This window comes from Ochlerotatus camptorhynchus, unplaced genomic scaffold, assembly GCF_037179485.1.
Source record: "Ochlerotatus camptorhynchus isolate MF236.1 unplaced genomic scaffold, CSIRO-AGI_Acam_v1.1 ptg000319l, whole genome shotgun sequence".
Classification (NCBI taxonomy): Eukaryota; Metazoa; Arthropoda; class Insecta; order Diptera; family Culicidae; genus Ochlerotatus; species Ochlerotatus camptorhynchus.
This window is the reverse complement of record NW_027040807.1, coordinates 1,055,880-1,075,724: the sequence shown is the minus strand read 5'-3', so window position 1 is coordinate 1,075,724 and position 19,845 is coordinate 1,055,880. Positions and strand designations below refer to the sequence as shown.

The 19,845-nt window shown below is 38.7% G+C and overlaps 1 protein-coding gene across 1 annotated transcript in view; it reads left to right on the top strand.

Moving 5' to 3' along the window:
* Positions 1-362, top strand: part of Ist1 (IST1-like protein) — a 175,608-nt gene extending 175,246 nt beyond the window's left edge. Inside the window, exon 4 of the mRNA XM_065229698.1 lies at positions 352-362. The gene's annotated coding sequence lies outside the window, so the exon portion shown is untranslated. The remainder of the gene's footprint in view (positions 1-351) is intronic.
* Positions 363-19,845: the final 19,483 nt, after the last annotated feature.

Here is a 19,845-nt window from a genome sequence, read left to right as displayed (position 1 = left end):
CACTCGAAATTATTGAAAAACTTTTCGAGTGTAGAAAAACCACCAGCACTTTATGCACTAAATTTTCAGTAAACACTCCGTAAGATGTAGGAAAATAAAGCAGCAGAATATTTAAAACACGTCAGTTTCAATGCAAGGCCTACCTCGATCCTTTTGAGCATTGTTTTACAGATTGCGCAATAAGAAAAGTCTGATTGATTAATCTGCCTTATTCGCTTCTACCATTCCCGGCGGGTAAAAACGGACCTGACTGAGCAAAACTGTATGATTAGTAAATAGAGATTGACTTCGCACTATTAGTATTTACTTGCCATATATTCTTTAGTTGCCAACGCAGCCTGAACTGAGTAGCTAAGATTAAGTACCTATCAACGGGTTCACGTTTCGGCATTTAAAGATGCATTTGCTACCCTGCGTAATTATTCAACAACCCGGACAGGATGACAAATTTCATTATTTGATCTGCGATGAAGAATGACTGGAATGTATGCTCCTTAACATACATTCCATGAATACACTCATTAATCCACATATCCTTAAGCTAGTCAGCCAACCATTGATACCATGGAATGGTATCGATTAGCATTGATCTCTCGCTTGACTCCTTTACGGGAAGCCCTGATTGATGTCCAAATATGTCAAATATTTTATGTATTCTCCCATTCCGTGGCGTACCCGCGTGTGCAACGCGTTAGGCAAATCTTCCAGGAAGGATACCTCGAAACACAACCCCGGTCATCAGATATCAGATTTTTATAACTCTGTTCCTCCCCTTTTCTCGCTTGTATCCCAAACGGAAGCTCTGCATTTTAATGTTTATTGCAGCACCTTTGTCGAGCTGCGGCAGTCAGCTTGCATCCTGATGGAGAATTGGAGCGTTAATTTATGCCGTATATTTCACCAGTCGTAAATTTCTTGAGAATATAGTGTGAAGTGACAGTATTCCAGCTTTTCTTTTTTTTGTGGACGCTGCAGCAGCTTCAGCGCAGATGAGATGAGTTCATAAAATTTATAAACTTGATGATAGAGATCTTCGTCAGTTGAATGAAGTTTAGTTTATACCTTTTTTTATATCGCACAAGGTGTGAGCCGTGTGTGTGTAATTACGGATGCAGTAGAAATGCAAATGCATGGTGAAATGGAAAACAATATACAAGACAGCTGGAGAAATGATGAAATCACTTATGAGATTTCATTGCACTTTTTTGATCGAAGCTGTTGTTGGTCGTTTAGGAATAAAGTTGGCTTCGTAGGATTTTGAACTTGAATATCACCCGTCGTCGTTCAGGTGTATTGTTTGTGTGCCACGGGTCAGGAGTAAATTCCCACTCTAGCCGGTGGAGCTTATCGTTAAATAAAATTTGCTTGGGTGTTGTGTGTTAACTGTTGTCATATGAATTAAAAATGAATAAGAATTGTGTCTGTGTAACATCTGGTTGAAGACTGGAATTTTTTTCAGTCCATAATCTGAAGTCTGGGAACTCATTGAATTCTGATCCGAGATCTAGCGATTTTTCTTGGTACAACAATGAATCGAAGAACGAGACATTCTCTTACAGCATGAACAGAATCTGTAGTATTGTCATCGGAAAAGTTGTCATGTAATTGTGTAACATTAATGGTACATTTCAGCCAATACATTCAAATTACTCGGCAAACATTTATTTGTTCTCTACATACTGTTTTTAGAACTTACATTACATTTATTGCATATACCATTTGTTCTGCAAGCTGGATTTTTTCTAGATCTTGTAGGATCACGTGATTGCTAGTGGAAGTGTTAGAAAATCTTAAAACCAACCAGATCTAAAATACTCAAAATAGAGTTTCCGGATTATTTATATATATAATAATATGGAATACTTGCATTTATAATATTACACAGATTTTACCTACGGAAAATTTTTGGTTCACCAGCTAAGTGAAAGAGCGGATCAAATTGTTAATATAATATATTTAATGAATGTCAAGAAACACAAGCAGATGAAGCAATTTGTTATTCGCCTAAGAATATTACAATACTCTTTCGCAAATGTTAACAGAAATAATATATCGTAGTGGCGTTTAACCCGCGTACCCCGAGTGCAGTAGCAAAGGTGCTTTTATCTATACAACCAATTGCACTGCCTTCATACTCTGATGCCTGTCTGTCCGGGTCCATCTTCGAGGGTTGTTTATGAGCGTTAAACTGCACCTTCTCTACTTGTCAATTTTTTTTATAGTCCTGAGCACGGACTAAATTTACGATTTGTCCACACCTTAGATTTTGTCAGGTAGATAGATACCTACAAGCATTGACGCTTGAAACTCTATTGAATGAATGGAGGAAAGAGATGTGTGGTAAAAGCCGTCGTAAAAATGATCCTATCTTTGCGGTAGGGATCTCGTTCTCGTTGAAGATAAAATGCATTGGGTGTAGTTCAAAGTGGGTTCTGTAGCGTATCGAAAATGTTCATTCACGATGGCAGAAGATCTTAAAAATGGCAAATGCGAATCAGTAATGTGCGAGACTGACCCTTGAAGGTCAGTGAACATTGAAACACGATTTGCGAGGTCAGTTCTGCTGTCCAGTAGCAGCACGTTCCAGCCGTAGCGGGGTCCTGTTATCTGCATACAATGACTCGAAAAAGCTTCCCGTTTTCTTCAGGTTCGAGCATCAGCGTTGTAAGTGTTAAAAGGAATTTGCTCCCAAGATGCGCCTCTTCCGATGGCCGCCTGCCCAGTGAGCTCATATTGGGTTTGGGTCTACATATTCTTCCTTCCCCACCGCAAAGCCAGTGCGTCCTGCGCTGAATTCTTGAACCGCTTTTTCCAATCATGTTTCGCGTATCGCCAGAAGCCAGAAAATAATTATCAGTTCTTTGGTTTCACCGGAGTCATCATTGACGCTGTTGTCGTTGTTTCGGATGCGGTTGCTGGTAGGTACCTTCCTATATAGGCAAAGGCACAGGGCCGATCTCGATGATGCACAGCGAGCGAGCGGAAAGCGAGTTTGGTCTGATCGTTTTAATTAAACTATCGATAAGGGGTCAGCTGGGTATGGTAGACTCCATTTACTTCAAATTTGTTGCCCGCCTTGTATGTTGGAAGATGTATGTTGGTTGTTTTGTAATATTGTTTTTCAGCTGAAGAAAAATGTTGGGCACGGGTTGCAGGAATCGAAAATTTCTTTCGTTACGGTTAGTAACGACTCTTTCAATTGCTTACGGCTTTACCACAATTCAGGCCAGGAATAGTAAGCACAATTCCGAAGGGCTATTTGAATTTTAGACAACAGATTGTGTGTGATGTGGTCATCTAGAATGCAAAATAAAACATTCAGTGCTTCTTTCAATTGGATTACGAATACCCAATAAACTTCGATTGTCAAATCTTGCGTCTGCCCAAAAATTTCACGACACAAAAATATGCATCAAAGTCACAAAACGTTTGATTGACAATTTCCGCGATCTTTGGCCTCGAGGCTGGGAACAATGGGCCCAACCTAACGGGTTCGCCTCTTCTTAACATGTTTATTCGTTATTGAATTTGACAAAACAAAACATTTTGTTCTTAGAGATTTTGGGTTTGGTTTTTTTTCCTGCCTCGTATGACAAGAGTGTTCTCCTGCAGTCCTTCCGAGACTACAAATTCCATAAAAAAAGATCAACATGCATAAAAAACGGCCAAAGCACTGCGCGAGATCCTTCGCGAGCCAGTCAGTCAATAAGGCAGCAGCCATCAACCATCAAATTGAAAGGGAAACGACGACGACGACGACGACGATAGGGAGACAAAATGTATCTTTTTTCCCCTTTTGCTTGGCAGCTTGGCAGGATCGGGGGATCTGTTTGCAGGCAGAAAAAAAAATCACAGAGATTGATGATCATCATCCTTCTGACGAGACTTTGACGAATTCCGGTTCTTCGCCAGGTCGTTGCAGTTGTTGTGCTCTTCCGAGCCAGATTCGCTGCAGATTTTGATTGTTTTTATTCCTTCTTGTTCTATTGAATGGATTGCAACGCACATTCAGGACGGTTTTTCTCGAGTAAGATTTAATTCAAAATTTTGAAACTATGTCGTTTACCGAATATCTTGCCGGGAAACAAATTTGGTTCTCTTAGGTGAACGGTGAACTTGTGAAAAATAAGAGTCTCTTATAGATTTGCACAATCTGTAATGAATCACAGCATATTTTAAAATGTGATCGTGTGTGGACTTTTCGATGCATTTTGAAAAAAAATGTGCTGTTTATTTTATGATTCAACCCACTAGAGAGCTGTTTTTGAATAAAAATGAAACGTTGCGATGAAATATAAATTCCACCAAGCTTTTTCCACATGTCACAACAGCAGCCGGTCGGGCCATACCTTATGTAACGGACATCGAGTGTTGATCACGCTATCGACAATTTGTAAACTAGATATACTATTGTTTTGCATACCCGATACACTTTACATTATTGTACTATTGTATTGATATGCTATGTTAATTGCCTGTAGCTTTTGTCGTTTCCGTTTGAAACGAAAATGTGTGGAGTTGACATGAAGAATCGAATTCAGCTTCGCCAATGGAGGTGCGAAACCCACCATGGGTAAAATTGACAATTTCGAAGAAAACACTGGATGTGAATCTCGCTCAGATGGATGCAACTTACCGGATTATAGGAAATAAAGCACTTTTCATAAAGTTAAAGTCAGAAGAATCTTGCTGCATGCTGCAAGTCAGAAGATTTAATTTTCCACATATTCCGTACGGAGGACTAATTCAATATGTGCGTGTGTTTGATGTACCTGCGGAGTTTGACTTCGACATGTGCTCAGGTCTACGAGGTGTATAGATGGACGTGAAAACGAAGATTTCCTCAATCGGAATGGGAATATCGTTTATGATGGTAATAAAAATAAATGCTTCTTATGGAAGACGGAGGGACACCGGGTGAACTTCTGCCTGGCCAGGGCAACACCAATAGGACGGAGAACATAAACAAGACGAAGAAACGCAACAACGAGATGAAGAACAGAGCGGTAGCAGCTCATAGCTACATCGTTGGACAGTAATAGTACGGCACTGGAGGAAGTGGTGAGAATCAAAGCACTGCAGACGAAAAACATGAATTCGGATAAAAATCAAGAACTCAAATATGACATTGTTAATCCCTTGTAGAGCTTTCAAAGACAATGGGCCTACCAAATAAACATTTTGAAAACAAAATATATTCCTAACGTAAACCAGTAACGCTGGTCACGATTTCTCCGAAGAAAATCTTATTAAATAAAGTTGAGAGTTGTGTCATTCAATAATATATAAATGAGAAAATACATGGGTTAGAAATTTAATTGTAAATTCGAAACCCTTGATATTTTTCACGGATGTCCCTTGGAACTTTCATTAGAATTCACTTGAAATTATCTTTCTAATTCCCTCAGAACTCAATACTCTCGGAATTTCTTTGAAGTTCTCATAAGAACTCTATTTACGTTCTTCTCGGAATTCATTTAGAATATAAATTAGAAATTAGCCTGTAATCCTGTTAAACATCGTCATGTAATTTCACATAGAACCACTTAATAACTCTACTTTGAACTTAAACAATTGACTTGGCGTTGTAGTCAAAACTCTATAAATATACTTCCAAAAGCTGAATTGGAATTTGTATCTTACATACCTTATTATCTCTAGAATTCATTTTAAAAATTCCTCTAAATTTCTTTGGAATTTTCATCAAAATTATCGAATATGTTCTTCAAAGTGATTGTATCCGGAAAATTTAGTAATTGAAAGAATTATTATTTTAAAGAGAGGACGAAGTATGTTTTTCCCGGTTCATCATCGAAATGCATGGACTTCTCCCGGTGATTTAGTATTCCCGGCTTTTTCCCGATTTCCCGGTTCACTTGTCACCCTGTGTCCAATATAAAACAGGTCTTATCCATCTTTTTTTAAGACTTTATTTAAGAGAATCTTATCCATCTGAATAACATTACTAAAGATAGCAATCTCCTATCTAATCGAAACACAGAAAATGTGCAACACAGTGTGCAACGCAGTCAAACTTTCTATGTTTCGCTTATTTAAGCATTTGGATTATCATTCTATGCCCCACCTATTTACTGTATATAGCTGATGTAGGTGAATCAAAAGAAAAAAAAATACTACAATGTCCACGCTGCAGCTAACAAGTTCGAGGTCGACCCGTTTTACGTGCAACGCTGAATGATTATGGGGCTTCGGCTTGTGTTTTTAGGGACCAACTGTCTGATGGCTGTGTCAGGGGTGAGCACCTTGCGATCGAAGAAAATGTATGAGACATTTGATTTTTTCCATATTTCCTTATTTTTAGCTATTTTAGCTAGCACATTTATAATGTGTGACATATGACACACATAAATCTTAAAAGGCTGCCGAATCGATCGACATACACATCATCAAAATCCATTGATTATTGGCCAAGTTATTAGCAGTTAAAGTCTGACCAATTTTCGTTGCATTTCCCTGGATTGGTACCCTTCCCGGAAGACGTAGTCCTACGTCAAAATCAGTATCGCTGAAACACCCCTCGCATATGACTACCGCTACCGATCAAACAATTTGAGCTGATTAAAAGCGGAAAATGCTATTTTTAGCTAAAGAAGCATATTTTTGCCTGAATAAAGCTCTTATTCAACTTTCAAAGTTGGTTGGGTAGTATTGAAATTGGGGTCTAGAACAAATTTTAGTATTTATGGTTTTTCGAAAACACACTCAAACAATAATTTTGAATCCCATTTAAGCCCTCAAAAATGTATTGAAAAATGACTAGTGCTGTCATGGTATATTTAAACTCACTAATTTTTTTACATGTGCACGCTCCGCCCACCTCAAATTCATACACCCCTTTCAAGAGCGCTAGTAATTGTGATATAGCAGAGTGTAACTGCATGTAAACACAATTTAGTTCCCCCTTAACGACATTGTAGTATGGGAAAAACTTTTATGCAATTAGCTCGGAATAAATCTTTGAAATACTACCAGGAATCGATATCTGAGACGTAAAAAACATTCACGAATTAGAGTTGACCCAGACGCTCGCCTTGATAAGCCAAATCTCTAATCACTGATCTGCCCCACCAAGCTTGTTTCACTGTCTTCATTCACAAATAAGAGTTGGGAAGCAATAGTTACGAAACATTTCGCAGCAGTACAGAGGATTAGACAAAAAAACCTCTCTAATTCAATCTCCTACAAATACCAGTAGACAAGGTAATTTCAAACGTGACTTTTATTTGCTACAGTAAGATATCGAAAGTAAAGCAAAGGCCATAGAGTTCCTGTAATTTTCCAGCTGTTCATAGGATCCCGGAATTTGCAGTTTTTGGATCTATTCAGAAGTTCACGTAATTTCCTTAAAAATCTCTAATTTCTAAAAGTTCCCACAACTTTCCTGGCATTGATAGACCTGCCTCAAAGTTCTTTCGATGTTTCAAAAACTACCCTGATGCTCACGGAACTTTCCTTAAAATCTTTGTAGTTCCCTGAGCTTCTCTGGACTTCCCTAAAGTTCTCTCAATTTTCCTTATGATCATGGATCTGCTCTTGAGGTTGACCCAAATTTTGAAACTGCCCTGATGCTTACGGAAAATAAGTTAAAATGCTTCCTACTGTTCGTGAATCGTTGCAGAAGTTTTTAGAGTTTCCCTGAAGTTTTCAGAATTCCTAACGTTTTCTGAACTTCTATAAAGTTTTCGGAGTTTTCTTCAAGTTCGGTGGACTTCTGTGAAGTTCTCAACTTTTCCAGAAATTTCATAACTTTTCTGGAGTAATTCGGAAGTTTCCGAAGGTTCCCACTTTATTCTTGAAATAAGAACAAAATAGTTAATATTCTTTGATTTGCAATGAAGTTCTCGATTTTTTCCCGGAGTTAATAGAACTGTCCTTTAATTATCCACACAAATTCTTCAACATTTGAAAGTTTATCAAAATTCTAGACTTTCCTGATGTTAACGGGCTTTCCTGATGTTATTAAAACTGCTCAAAAGATCTCAGAACTTCCCTTAGTTCTCCAGATTTCCCTGAATTTTTTCTCATGTTTATTTAGAAGTTTTGAAATTTTCTTTGAAACTTTTACATTATCCTGATGGTTTTGTGACATCCTAGACGTTTCCGACATTTTCCTGAAGCCTCCGGAACTTTGCGGAAATGCATGAAAATTCGGTAACACCTCTTCAAAGTTCCTGCAATTTCCTGGAAATTAATTTATCTGGCCTTAGGTTGTTGGATCCGTCCTAATATTTCCAGAGCTTCCCTGAAGTTCTCTCAATCCTCCTAGAGTTCGTCGTACCGTCCTTAAACGAATGGAAATTTTTCAGAAGTTGTTGGATCTGCCTTCAATTTATTAGAACTTACCCTAACCGAAGTGGATTTTTATAAAATCATTGCAACTTCCCTGAAATAATTGGAACCGTAATCTAGGTTCTCTGAACTACACAGATAAAATCCTGAATTTGAATAGTGATGTAAACATTCATTCACGTAAACTTGTATTTCATTTCACGCAACTGAGCAACTGTTTACAACAATGGGCTTTTGTATACAATATTTGCTACATTGCATGAAATGTTTCAGAACTTTACATGCTATATAATGTAAACTTATATGATATGTGACGCTCCATTTATGTGCATCATATTGAGCAGAAATTTACACTACTTTTGCAAACTGTGTACTTGAAACTTATTTTATGTTTAAATCGAGGGGAAAGACACATCTAAATCTCAATTCTAGATGCTCAACAAAACTCACACTAGCGAATCAATCTTCGAAAAATCTTCTTTCATATCTCGTATCTATTTGCATCGCGCTTCATCTTTTCGCAGGAAATCTTCAGAATCGTCATAAATCTTCTTTCTATCTACTCAGCGGGCTCGCAGCTAACCACAGCAAAACACAATTTTTCCTGCATCGTAGATAGAGTCGCCCCTCCCCCTTGGATTAGATACTGTTCCTCATGTTCTCTTCTCGGAAGGGAAGTATAGCCGTTGGTCCCCGGTCCATGAACTGATGGGTCGATTAGTAGGGTCCAAGTGTGGGAGCTGCCTCCCTGGCATCGGTAGCATTATGGAAAACAGGATCGACGGAAAACAAATCAAGGAAAATAAAAAAAAGGTCTCTCTGCTTCTCTAAAGTTCTCTTGACTTCCTTGAAATTCTCTGGATATCCCTGAAGTTCTTAAACTTATTCAAAGCTCCTACAGTTTTTCTGAAGCTAATAGAACCACCTTGAATTTTATTAAGCTTCTCTGAACTTCTCAGAATGTTCCAAAAGATTTCGGAACTTCCCTTATATTAGAGTTGCGCATTTTTATTGTAGCTGAGGCAACTGAACTAGATCAGTATGTAGGACTCTTTGTATGTAAAGGCACGTTCCTTCATTTTCAACTAGGCTGGTATGCTATTATTCGTTGTTCAATCCATTGTAGAGACATGATGCTTTTTGGATACTAAATGGGCTTTGTGGTAGAGTTGGTTTTATAGTGGATATACAAGTAGCGTATTGGAATAATTACGTTCGAAAAACTGATTCCTCTAACGCTGGTCACTAGACGCAACACCTTATGTTCCCGCAGATTTTTTATAAAAATTCCATAAAATTTTCAACATTTCCTTTCACTCCTCAAAACTTTTATAAAGTTCCAACAATTTTGGTGATGTTAATGGGACTTCCCTAATGAACTATAATTTTTCCTGATATTCATGGAACTTCCCTGAAGTTTCCGATTTTTTAAAGTTTACTAAAATTCCCTGAAATTAATTGGAATATCCTTAATTTTTGGAACTTATTTAACACTGTGAACTATCTGAACGTGAACCGTATTTTGGTAATAATATTTTGACCCGCAATGGTCGCCCCTGTGCCCATAGTGCGGAAAAGATTCTCGTTCTTGCACTCCAACTCGGCTTTATGCAGCTTTTTTGAAATTTATCTAAAGTTCTCGGAATTTCCCTGAAGCTCCCGCATTTTTCCAGATATTCATGGAACTGCCATGGATGTTTTCAGAACTCTCCAAGCTTTACTGAATAAATTTTGTAGTTTTCATGAAGATTTTTTCCGGAATCTATGGGACTGTCCTGAAGCTATTGGAAATATGAGCACTTAAGGCGGTCCAAATAAAACTAAACTATTTGTACATGATGTGCGCATCTTCTGGATTAAGACAAAACAATTCTGATGTTGTATGTTGGCAGCCAAAAATTCACTTACCAGTTTTTACAAAAGAGGTGCAAGTTGATTGATATTGTGGCTCCCAGTTAGTAATAATGATAATGATAATGATAATAATCAGTTTTTGGAGCTGGTGACTCTAGAAGTAACCATGAGTAACTACCATGACAGGCCTGAAATGACATTGCAGAGAACATGTTGGAACAAGCTTCAAATGATAGAACGGCCTTTCCAGGAAAATCGGAATAAATTTCCGGAGATATCAAACTATCTCTTCTGGACGTTTGCTTGGCTTCCGTCATAAGCTAATTCATACATTAGCTTATGACTGAAGCCAAACAAACGTCCAGAAAAAGAAGAAAGAAGCTTTTCAGGAGGAAGTTCGAAAAGACTTCCAATAAAAGTCGGATGTGAACTTTTAAGAAAAATGTTGAGAAGCTTCTGGGGAAAATTAAAAGAAACTTTCGGAAAAAATCAGATGACACATTCAGAGGAAGCCAGAAAACTTCGCAAATCGGAAGAAAATTCCAGGAGTAGCCATTTCCAGGGGAAGCTACATGGCCTCTAAGAATAACTCAGAAAGAGAGAGAGAGTCACTTTTACTCGGGTGTATGAGTAATTTCTAAAAACTGTAGGTAATCAGCTCTGAGTTCCTGCAGTTTTTAGAAATTTCTCCATACTTCTGAGTAGAAGTGACTCTCTATCTGAGTTATTCTCAGTGGCCGTGTAGAAAGTGTGCGGAAAAACCTTCCAATTGAAGTCGAAAAAAAAAATCTTCGGAAGAGAAACTTCCAGAGGAAGACGAAAGAAACTTCTGGGAGAACTCGATAGATATTTCCGGTAGAAGTTTAAAGGAACTTCCTGGAAAAGACGGAATATCTTTCCTGGAGGCACTAGAAGAAACTTCCTGAAGTAGTTTGGAAGAAACTATTGAAGAAAGTCAGAAGCTCCTTCCAGTGGAAGCCAGAGGGTTTTCGGGACAGTTGGAAGAAGTTTCTGGGGGATGTCCAAAGTATTTCCGGTGGAAATCTGTAGAATCTTCTAGGGAAAGTTGAAAAAGAAAAATTGGCGGTAGAAGACGGAAGATCCTTTCGAGCAAAGCCAGAAGAAGCTTCCGAGGAAAATCGAAATTAACTTAGGGTATGGTGGGTGAAAATTCCAGGGGAATGTTAGAAGAAACTTCCAAGAGAAGATTAAATAAACCCCAGAAAGTAACAAAAAATATTATTCTGATGGTCCTTTTTGGTCACATAAAAGATAAAAGTATTTTCAGATTCCCAGGAATTATCGGGATGAGCCATCGATTCCTGTGTAGCCAAAAAAGGTGAGAAAATCGAAACACTTGTCGAAGAACATAATGCGTAATACATTTCTTAAGATGATTATTTGAAAAATCGGTATAAATCGGTATAAAATCTCCAAAATCGGTATTCTGAGGAACCTTATCGGTACATCGGTATGAAGGTCGAAAATCGGTATATAGGGGAAATGGATGTAATGCCGGCCTAAATGTCCCTAATTTGGGCCCATACATAAATTCAGCAATCGACTAAATTTTCAACCATTAGTACCGCCCCAATGACGTGTTCATCTAGATATAATTGATAAATAGCAGATTTTTAGCGATGGGCCCAATCTTAGATCCATAGGCCAACATTAGAGCCATTTCCCCTATACCGATAAATTGGTATATCTGGTGGTAGATCGCCTTTTCGTTGTGCGTTTCTGGTATAAGATCTACCATTTAGAACTCTGAATTAAGCTCTTTTTGTAAACGGTCTTGAGCATCGGTTTTGAGATTGGAAACAAGAAAAGTTCGGATGCATGGTCAAATATCAATATCATCGCTTGTATGTTTATGTCACTAAGAAGACCTATTTTGGTGAGAAGGCGCGTATTTGGAGAGTTTCCAGAATTTTTCAAATGATACGGAACATCTCAATCGAATGAGGATTCATGTGCGACCTATTTTAATTGATTAGAGGTTTGAAGTCTTTGGAGAGGGTCAAGAACTCTTCAAATGATATACTGAACATCACTCTTGAAAGAGGATTCTTGTGAGACACGGACATATCACATAAGATCAATGTGTTGGTCGCAGTGGTTATGACCCGAACAAAGTGGGGAGGATAAAAAAGTTCCTAAGAGAAAGAAAAGAGCTCCGAGAAGGAGAAAGAGATTTTCAAAAGAGAGGATAGTTATGACAAGCGTGGAAGAAAGCTTGAAGAGTTCCAAGAAAAAAGTAAATTAGATAAATACACGTAGAAATAGCATTTCCATTTCCCGCCCATTTATGGCTACCCTGGAATCCAGAAAGAGCTGATTACGCTCCATGGGGATTTCCAGGAATCGGGTGATATTTTGATCCATTGATTAAATGAGTGCATTTGGATGTCTTTTGAACGATTCATGAAACGTTAAATAGTTTTAGCATCTTATTTTTAATATTTTTGCTTTCCCCAAAAGATTCTCCAGAATTCTACCAGAAGTTTCTCCTATCTTACCTCGGAAAATTCTTCCGACTTCCGGCTTCTCCTGGAGCAGTCTTTCACGAAAGTTTATTCTGATTTCTCTTAGTAGATTCTATGTCTGCTCTTGGAATTATTTGTAGAACTTCTCTGGATTATATCCGGAGATTTCCGAATTCCTTCCAAAGGCTCTTCTTTCTGACGTCTACCGGAAACTTCAGCTTTCCCGGAAGATTATTCCGTCCTCTACCGAAAGTGTCTTCGAACTTACAGTTTCTGCCTACTTCCACTGATAGATTATTTCGTCTTCCCGTGGACGTTTCATCCGACATCTCTCTCTCTGGAATTCAACTCTTCCAACTGTAATTTTTCCACATTTTGAAATATTCTAACTATTTCTCAAAGAAGTTTCTTCCTACTGTTTCTACTTTTGGCAATCGCAGGAAGAAGCATCCGAATTTATTCAGAAGTTTCGTGAAAACTACTCCTTGATGTTTTTTTTCTACTTCCACGGGAAGAAATTTCCCAATTTCCCCGTTAGTTTCTTTGTGAACTCTGGAACGATTAAAGCCGAAGAGTTTCGTCCCATCAACATGTTGTACACATTAGGTAAAATTTTAGAACTTGTTGTTAAAGGCCAGCTGTGAGTATTTAAATAGTAATAGTTTGTTGATACCAGATCAATACGTATATCGGGAACGTCATTCTTGTGAAACCACGTTGAATTTGGTATTAGTGAAGTGGAAAAATAACTTGAAGTGTAAAAATACGATTGTTGCTGTTTTTTTGGATCTTAAACGCGCTTTTGAAACAATTTCTAGGCCCTTATTATTCAGATCAATCAAGCGCTTTGGAATTACGAGTACTGCATATAAATGGTTTGAAAGCTATTTGTCTGACAGAACTCAACGGACTGTTTTTAACGATTCTGTTTCCAGTCCCGTTGGGAATAACCTTGGAGTGCCCCAGGGAAGTGTATTAGGGCTCCTGTTATTTATTATGTATATTAATGACTTAAGACATTACCGAGCATATTTCTACTCATTCTATAAGTAGCCGTGATTATCGCGAAAGTGAGTAAGCGGATCTGAAATTTGATTCAAATTCTACGACCGGGTAGAATGCCGTCATATTCCATGACAAATCTTCCCGTCATGAGAGCCAACAAAAGATTTCAATAGCTGTGAGCGACGAAGTTTCTTTTTGGCCGAAAGTCTAACGTCGATCCACCGTCCACCGGAGATCCAACTGGAAACTGGGGAATTGAAACAATTGAAGATGCTTGATAAAAAATTCTTTTGTTATACGGAGACTTCTTATTATTGCGTGTGGTAGGATACCTTCAATGCCTGTCCAACGTTGGTGATGGGGCTGCTGCTGCTGCTGTTGCATTGATTCCTGTATCCGTCCACACCAGCCAGGCTTCCGCCGTCGTCTGGGGGGAAGGAAGAGAAAACAGGCATTCGTGGAAGCAAGCGAGCGACACGAGAGGATTGAGAGACTGTTTTTTTTCGTGAATATTCCCCGGAAAGTCGTGATGTCTCGTCAATCTGGTGAGACGACACATCGCAACGATGCGACGGAAGAAAGTCGCGACTGACTGCCAGGCTGTGCACGCCTTTCGCCCTCCGCAGCGCGTCGGACACTTGGGATTTAATAGATATTCTGCAAATTTTTGGTGTGGATTTTTAGAAATGTCAATGGTTTAATAATCTGGTAGTGAGCGGAGCGAAATTCAATTGTTCCAATTATTTTCAATGAACTCATTCACTAAGAATGATGATTAACTTTTCTCCGTGGATGTTTCTGCTTTTTTATCTCGAGTTGGCTTCGATGGCCTCGATGTGCCCAGCCCAGAGCAGAAATCATGGTATAAAGCAGAGAGGAAGAACATGTCCAAACTCGTCAAAAAGTGCAGTGGAATGCGAAAGTGACATTTTCAGATGGATGTAAATCGAATTCCGAACGTTGATGATGTCTGCTGGAAATTATTTCGTATTGTCTTCTGGAGGTTTGTGGTTTTTCATTCAGCTTTTTTGGGTTCGATTGAGACAGGGCAAATAATAACAAAAGAAAATAATGAGGATTTGATGCATCCACTTCTTGAATTTTGGACATTCGTTGATGTTGTGACTAAACAAGAATTCTTTCAGTTTAGAAACCGTTAGCTGAAGTTGGCTGGAACCGAACAATTCTTTGGTTATCTTCGAAAAAGCCTTTTGAAGGAAGCAACAGAAAGGAAATGCAGGGTCCTAACCTAAACCTTTTGACTTGCCGGAGGGTGGTCCGGAGTCGTTTGCTATATATGTCTGGATGCACTCCCTCCGAAGAAGGTTTCCTTTTAAGAGCTACGAACATTCTTCGATCGAACTTGTGTGTAGAGAAGATAAGAAAAGAAGACAACCATTTCCTTTTTCCGAGAGGTGTCAGTGAAGCATTCTTATGAAAATAATTGCTATCGCGATGTTGACAGGCCATAAACGGATGTGGCCGTATGATTGTTATCGGCTATTCGGCTGCCGAGGCGGGCAAGGATAGTGCGGGCACGTGCAGCTCTGTGAAATCAGTTGGTTGAATACGGGTTTGTTTTTATTCTAGATGATTCAAATATAGCTACTTATGCGACTTTAAATAAAAATCCTGTGCAAGCTGTCTTTCCCGATTCATCAACAAGATGAGATGGTGGTGCAAAAAGCCTATTTTTTTCAGCTCTGAATTTTGTGTTTATAGCGTCAGTTACTTGCTGATTATTTCATAGTCACACGTAATCATCACAGTTAGTGTTGCTTTCCAGTTTATTTATTTCGAATCATTACAATGTCAGATGATAGGCTTCAAGAGAAATGCTCAAAACATGCAAGCAAGCCGATGCAAGGCAGCTTGCCAAAGCAATAATTCAAACCCGCTATCGATAACCCATTGATCAACAACCGCAACGGAAAAGGAAACCAAATAATGACAATATTCAAATATCCTGTGGCACTACACAAATTATATGCTTCATTTATTAATTAAAAGCTATGTACGCACGACGGACACCCATCGGATAAGTGCTGCCCTTTCCGTGGTGGCAATCGGACGATACGTTCAACAATGTGCAATAATCTCTGTGCCATCAATTCCATGAGCTGCGATCGCGCACCGTAGATCCTGTGGATGTTATTAATTTCTCGTTCAGGTCAAGACATGTTGGCTGAACCTTTTACAAAATTTATTGTAAATAGCTGCAAGGAAAACTGCGCTGGAGCACGGTCCTTCGCTGATTTCGGTGAGTTGCATGATAAATTTGAAGAAATTTGTGCTTTGGTTTAGCTGGAAGGCATTATTACGGTCGTTGTGCTGTGTTGCTATCAGAAACATGCGGCGTTGGGTTGCTACGTGATTGGTGGAAAATTGGCATTTATTTGATACAGAGGATGTTTCTTTGGGAGTAAATTCAACAATGGTAACGTGAGAATTTAATTGACTAGAGTATAACTATTCGCCATTAGTAAACACTAGACTGGCGCACAAAAATAAAAACTCATATTTTTTATGCAGGCTGACCCCTAGATTTGTTTCTGGTGAGAAAACCTTAATCGAAAAGTTTCAACTCATATGGTTTCAAGATGAGCTGGCGCTTTTAGTTTGAATTTTGTATTTGGAATTTAGATAACTCTATCGATCATAAAAAAATTTCCTTATTCTCGATTTCATTTAGATTTAAAAAAAACTTGTAGTTCAGTTAATGAGTAACAACTTTGCTGAAGATTGCATCATGAATCCAGTTAGTTTTATCGAGATTTTTGCTTTTGAATGTATATGAGCATTTTGTACATGAAAATTTCAATCCAATCTCCTATATGAACATTAGACCAAAAGTGCAAGCCCGTGTAGCGTCAAAAAGAGCTGAAACATTCAGAAAGTGGTTATCGCACCAAAAGACACAAGCCTGGATGTTGGCCTGTGGAAAATATGAACTTTTATTTTTAGTGGTAAGCTAGTTGATAAGCTGCCTGCATTATGTTGCAGACCACAGACACGAACTTACAAACACTGATATAGCCGTTGTTCAGCTGTATACAACCAAAAAGGCAAAATATCGTACCTATGGTTACTTGTTTTTTTTTTTAATTTTTATTTAAGAGATTTTTAGCTATAGGCTAGTTCATCTCTTATACTATGGTTACTTGGGTATACAAGTAGACTGCACATGATTAATTAATATCTCCATAATAAAGACTGGGACGCGCAAAAATTGGCCGACAAAATAATCGTTTCTTTCAGTCAAAATTCATATCACAAAAATCTTATTATTTTTCTTTTGGTAGTTCAATTAATATATTTTAAGGGAAAAATGTTCGTTTATTTTTTTGGTTTGCCAAATCCAAACTGCCGTGCCTCCCGCTTAACCTCTTCCATTAAATTTTGCACAGTGGTCTCATCGACCTTATTCGCCGCCGAACGCCAGTTAGATTTAAACTGCTGCTCGTTTTCCATGGGTTTATTAGTTTTTTTGAGATTCCGTTTGACCAAGGCTTAATACCGTTCGATAGGGAGGAGTTCTTGGCTGTTGGGAGGGTTGTGGTCTTTGGGTACCACAACCACGTTGTTCGCATCGTACCACTTGATTGCCTTTTTCCCATAGTGGCAGCTCGCCAAGTCCGGCCAGAACAGCACAGGTCTATTACACTCAGGTCTTTTTTACACGGGGGATCATGCTTGGCATACACAGTTGTACACACCAACTGCTGATTTGTTAATAACTTTTCACTCAATTGTTGAAATTTGTTTTTCTTTAAAGTAATTGATAGATTAGGATCATAGCTTACTAAAGATATGCGAAAAGTAGAAAAATCTTAACATTTGAATCAACACCAATGAATTTTTACTCTTAAAGTCCGAGATGTGCAGCGAGCATTTTTCACTTCATTTTTACAACGCAAAAACAAATAAAGTTTATTACTAGAATTAAAATCTTCTTTGTTTTATGTATCTATAACAAGCTTAAACTTTATTCTATCTACTGCTTCAAAAAGAACTATGTTTCGTGAACTCTGTGTAAAGTTATTAGCAAATGAGCAGTTCGTGACCAAAACTGTGTATGCCAAGCATGCGGGGGATATGTTCGGTTTAAAAAAAAAACGGGTAAAAAAAATACCTTCGAGATTTCGCCATTTGGAATTATAGCATTCTATGGTCCTGATAGACATATTCTAAAAATTTCTGTATTTACACAAAAAATTGTGATTTTTTTTTAAGTATGCCATTCGATTACATATAGCTTGAAACGGATAATGTGATTGGAATCAAGTCGATATGTTGTATCGTTATCGAGAAATCGTTAAAAACGTACTGTGTAAATCGCGAAAAACCATGTAAAAAAACCGTGTAAAAAAACCGCGTAAAAAAAACCGTGTACAAAAAAAACTTCAGTGTATGTTGCTCTAGGCATGGTAGCAGCCGCTTTTCCAGGCACTCCTGGACGTAGATGCCACTTTTTAGACCACACGTGCATATGACGTGCCAGACGATATATTTTTTCGGGAACTTAGATAGTTTGATGGTTTTCAAAATTTCAGCCACCTTCCCTTTTTCTGATGTGGTATAAAACTCCTGTCCCGGAAGCTGCTTTAAATCCGCCTTCACATAAGTTTCGTCGTCCATGACGACACAACCGAACTTTGTGAGCAATACAGCTTTCCGGACCGCTGCTTTGCCGACGTGTTTTGTTTGTAATCTCGGTTCGCCACCTTCACCTTCTTAAACGTCGACAACCCGGCTCGTTTCTTGGTCCGCTGCACAGTAGTATCAACAATCAATACGAAACTATGGATTTTAAATTGGCTCACTACTTGACTAGCCTATTGGTCCCAAGCAAATCGATTAACGTACCCCATTCTAGACGAAATTCTAGTACTACACTATGTTTGTTTTGATTCGCTATGAAAGTCTGACAGATAAAAAGAGGGGTTCGTGGATTTTTCTATGTTTCGAGGGGTGCATCGATTAGCTTCGGACCGGAGATAGTACCAGAGCTGAGCCAAAGAGTTGAACACGTTTCTTCGGGACCTTCTGGTCTTAGAGTTACCTCTATGGTAGTATGGGTTACATTGAGCATGCCAGCGACGTACAGGATGGAGAGGTTAGGATTCCGCTTATTTTTCCCAGTCACCTTCTTCGTCGTCGCTGCCACGTCCGGATTACGATTGCCGCCGCTTCCAGGCTTCCTGGCGGTCAAAAGACGCTCCCCAAACACTTTTAAAACGTTTGTCACGGTCGATTTGGCCACTTCCAGAAATTTTGCCAACTTGGCGTGTGAGAACGTCGGATTCTCTTGCTGCTCGAGCAAAATTTTGACACGCTGCTCCTTTTTCTTGGACGTCATTTTGAAAACTGGAGAGCAAACGGTGAAAACTCATCATAGCAACCATTGTATATACAGCTTTCTCCCGAAGAACGCGTTACCCACTGAGTTGAACCCACACGCTATTTTGAGACTACTCAGTGACTGGGTAGATCGTACTCATTTTTGCATGCTGTATGGAGTTGTCAAAAAATGAGTAAACTGGTTTTGCTCCCATTAGTGGTATCTACCCAGATTCAGGGTAAATGGTTCTGATATCAATTTTTCTTAAGTTCAAAATGGCGCACAGGCGATTTTTGTGCATTGAGGTTTTTAGAAATGAAGCAGTGAAAATGAAAACACAGATATCAGCTAACAAACAGATGTTTTGCAGATAGGGTAGAGAACTAATTCGGCCTAATCGCCCGTTTTGGGCCTATCTAGCAGAAAACTTCAAATAAATCCATGATTTCAGAGCTAACAAGTCAATTATGCGCCTGGTAGGATACTTTAGTAAATAAGCTACCGAACGAAGTCAATGAGAACGCGTGATATGAAGGTTTGCACCCATTATTCCCAAAAACAAAACAAGTGCTCTGAGCGAATCATGTTTTATCTTCATCCGATAGGCCGAAGTGAATTCATTTGGTGTTTCAATGACGTTTCAATGCGTTAGGCCAAGTTTAGAATTCGTAGGCCGAGTTAGGCGTCAAGAAACAGTGTTAGACATTTGACAATATCTCAACGATTGGTTTCTCTTTATCAAATCTTACGGAACGTACGGAAAGGTAAATAAATTTGAAAGCCATCAGTAATAATAACATTCCGTTTGGTGGTAGACTGCGCTAGATTAAAAAAGACTAAGTGCGGGTT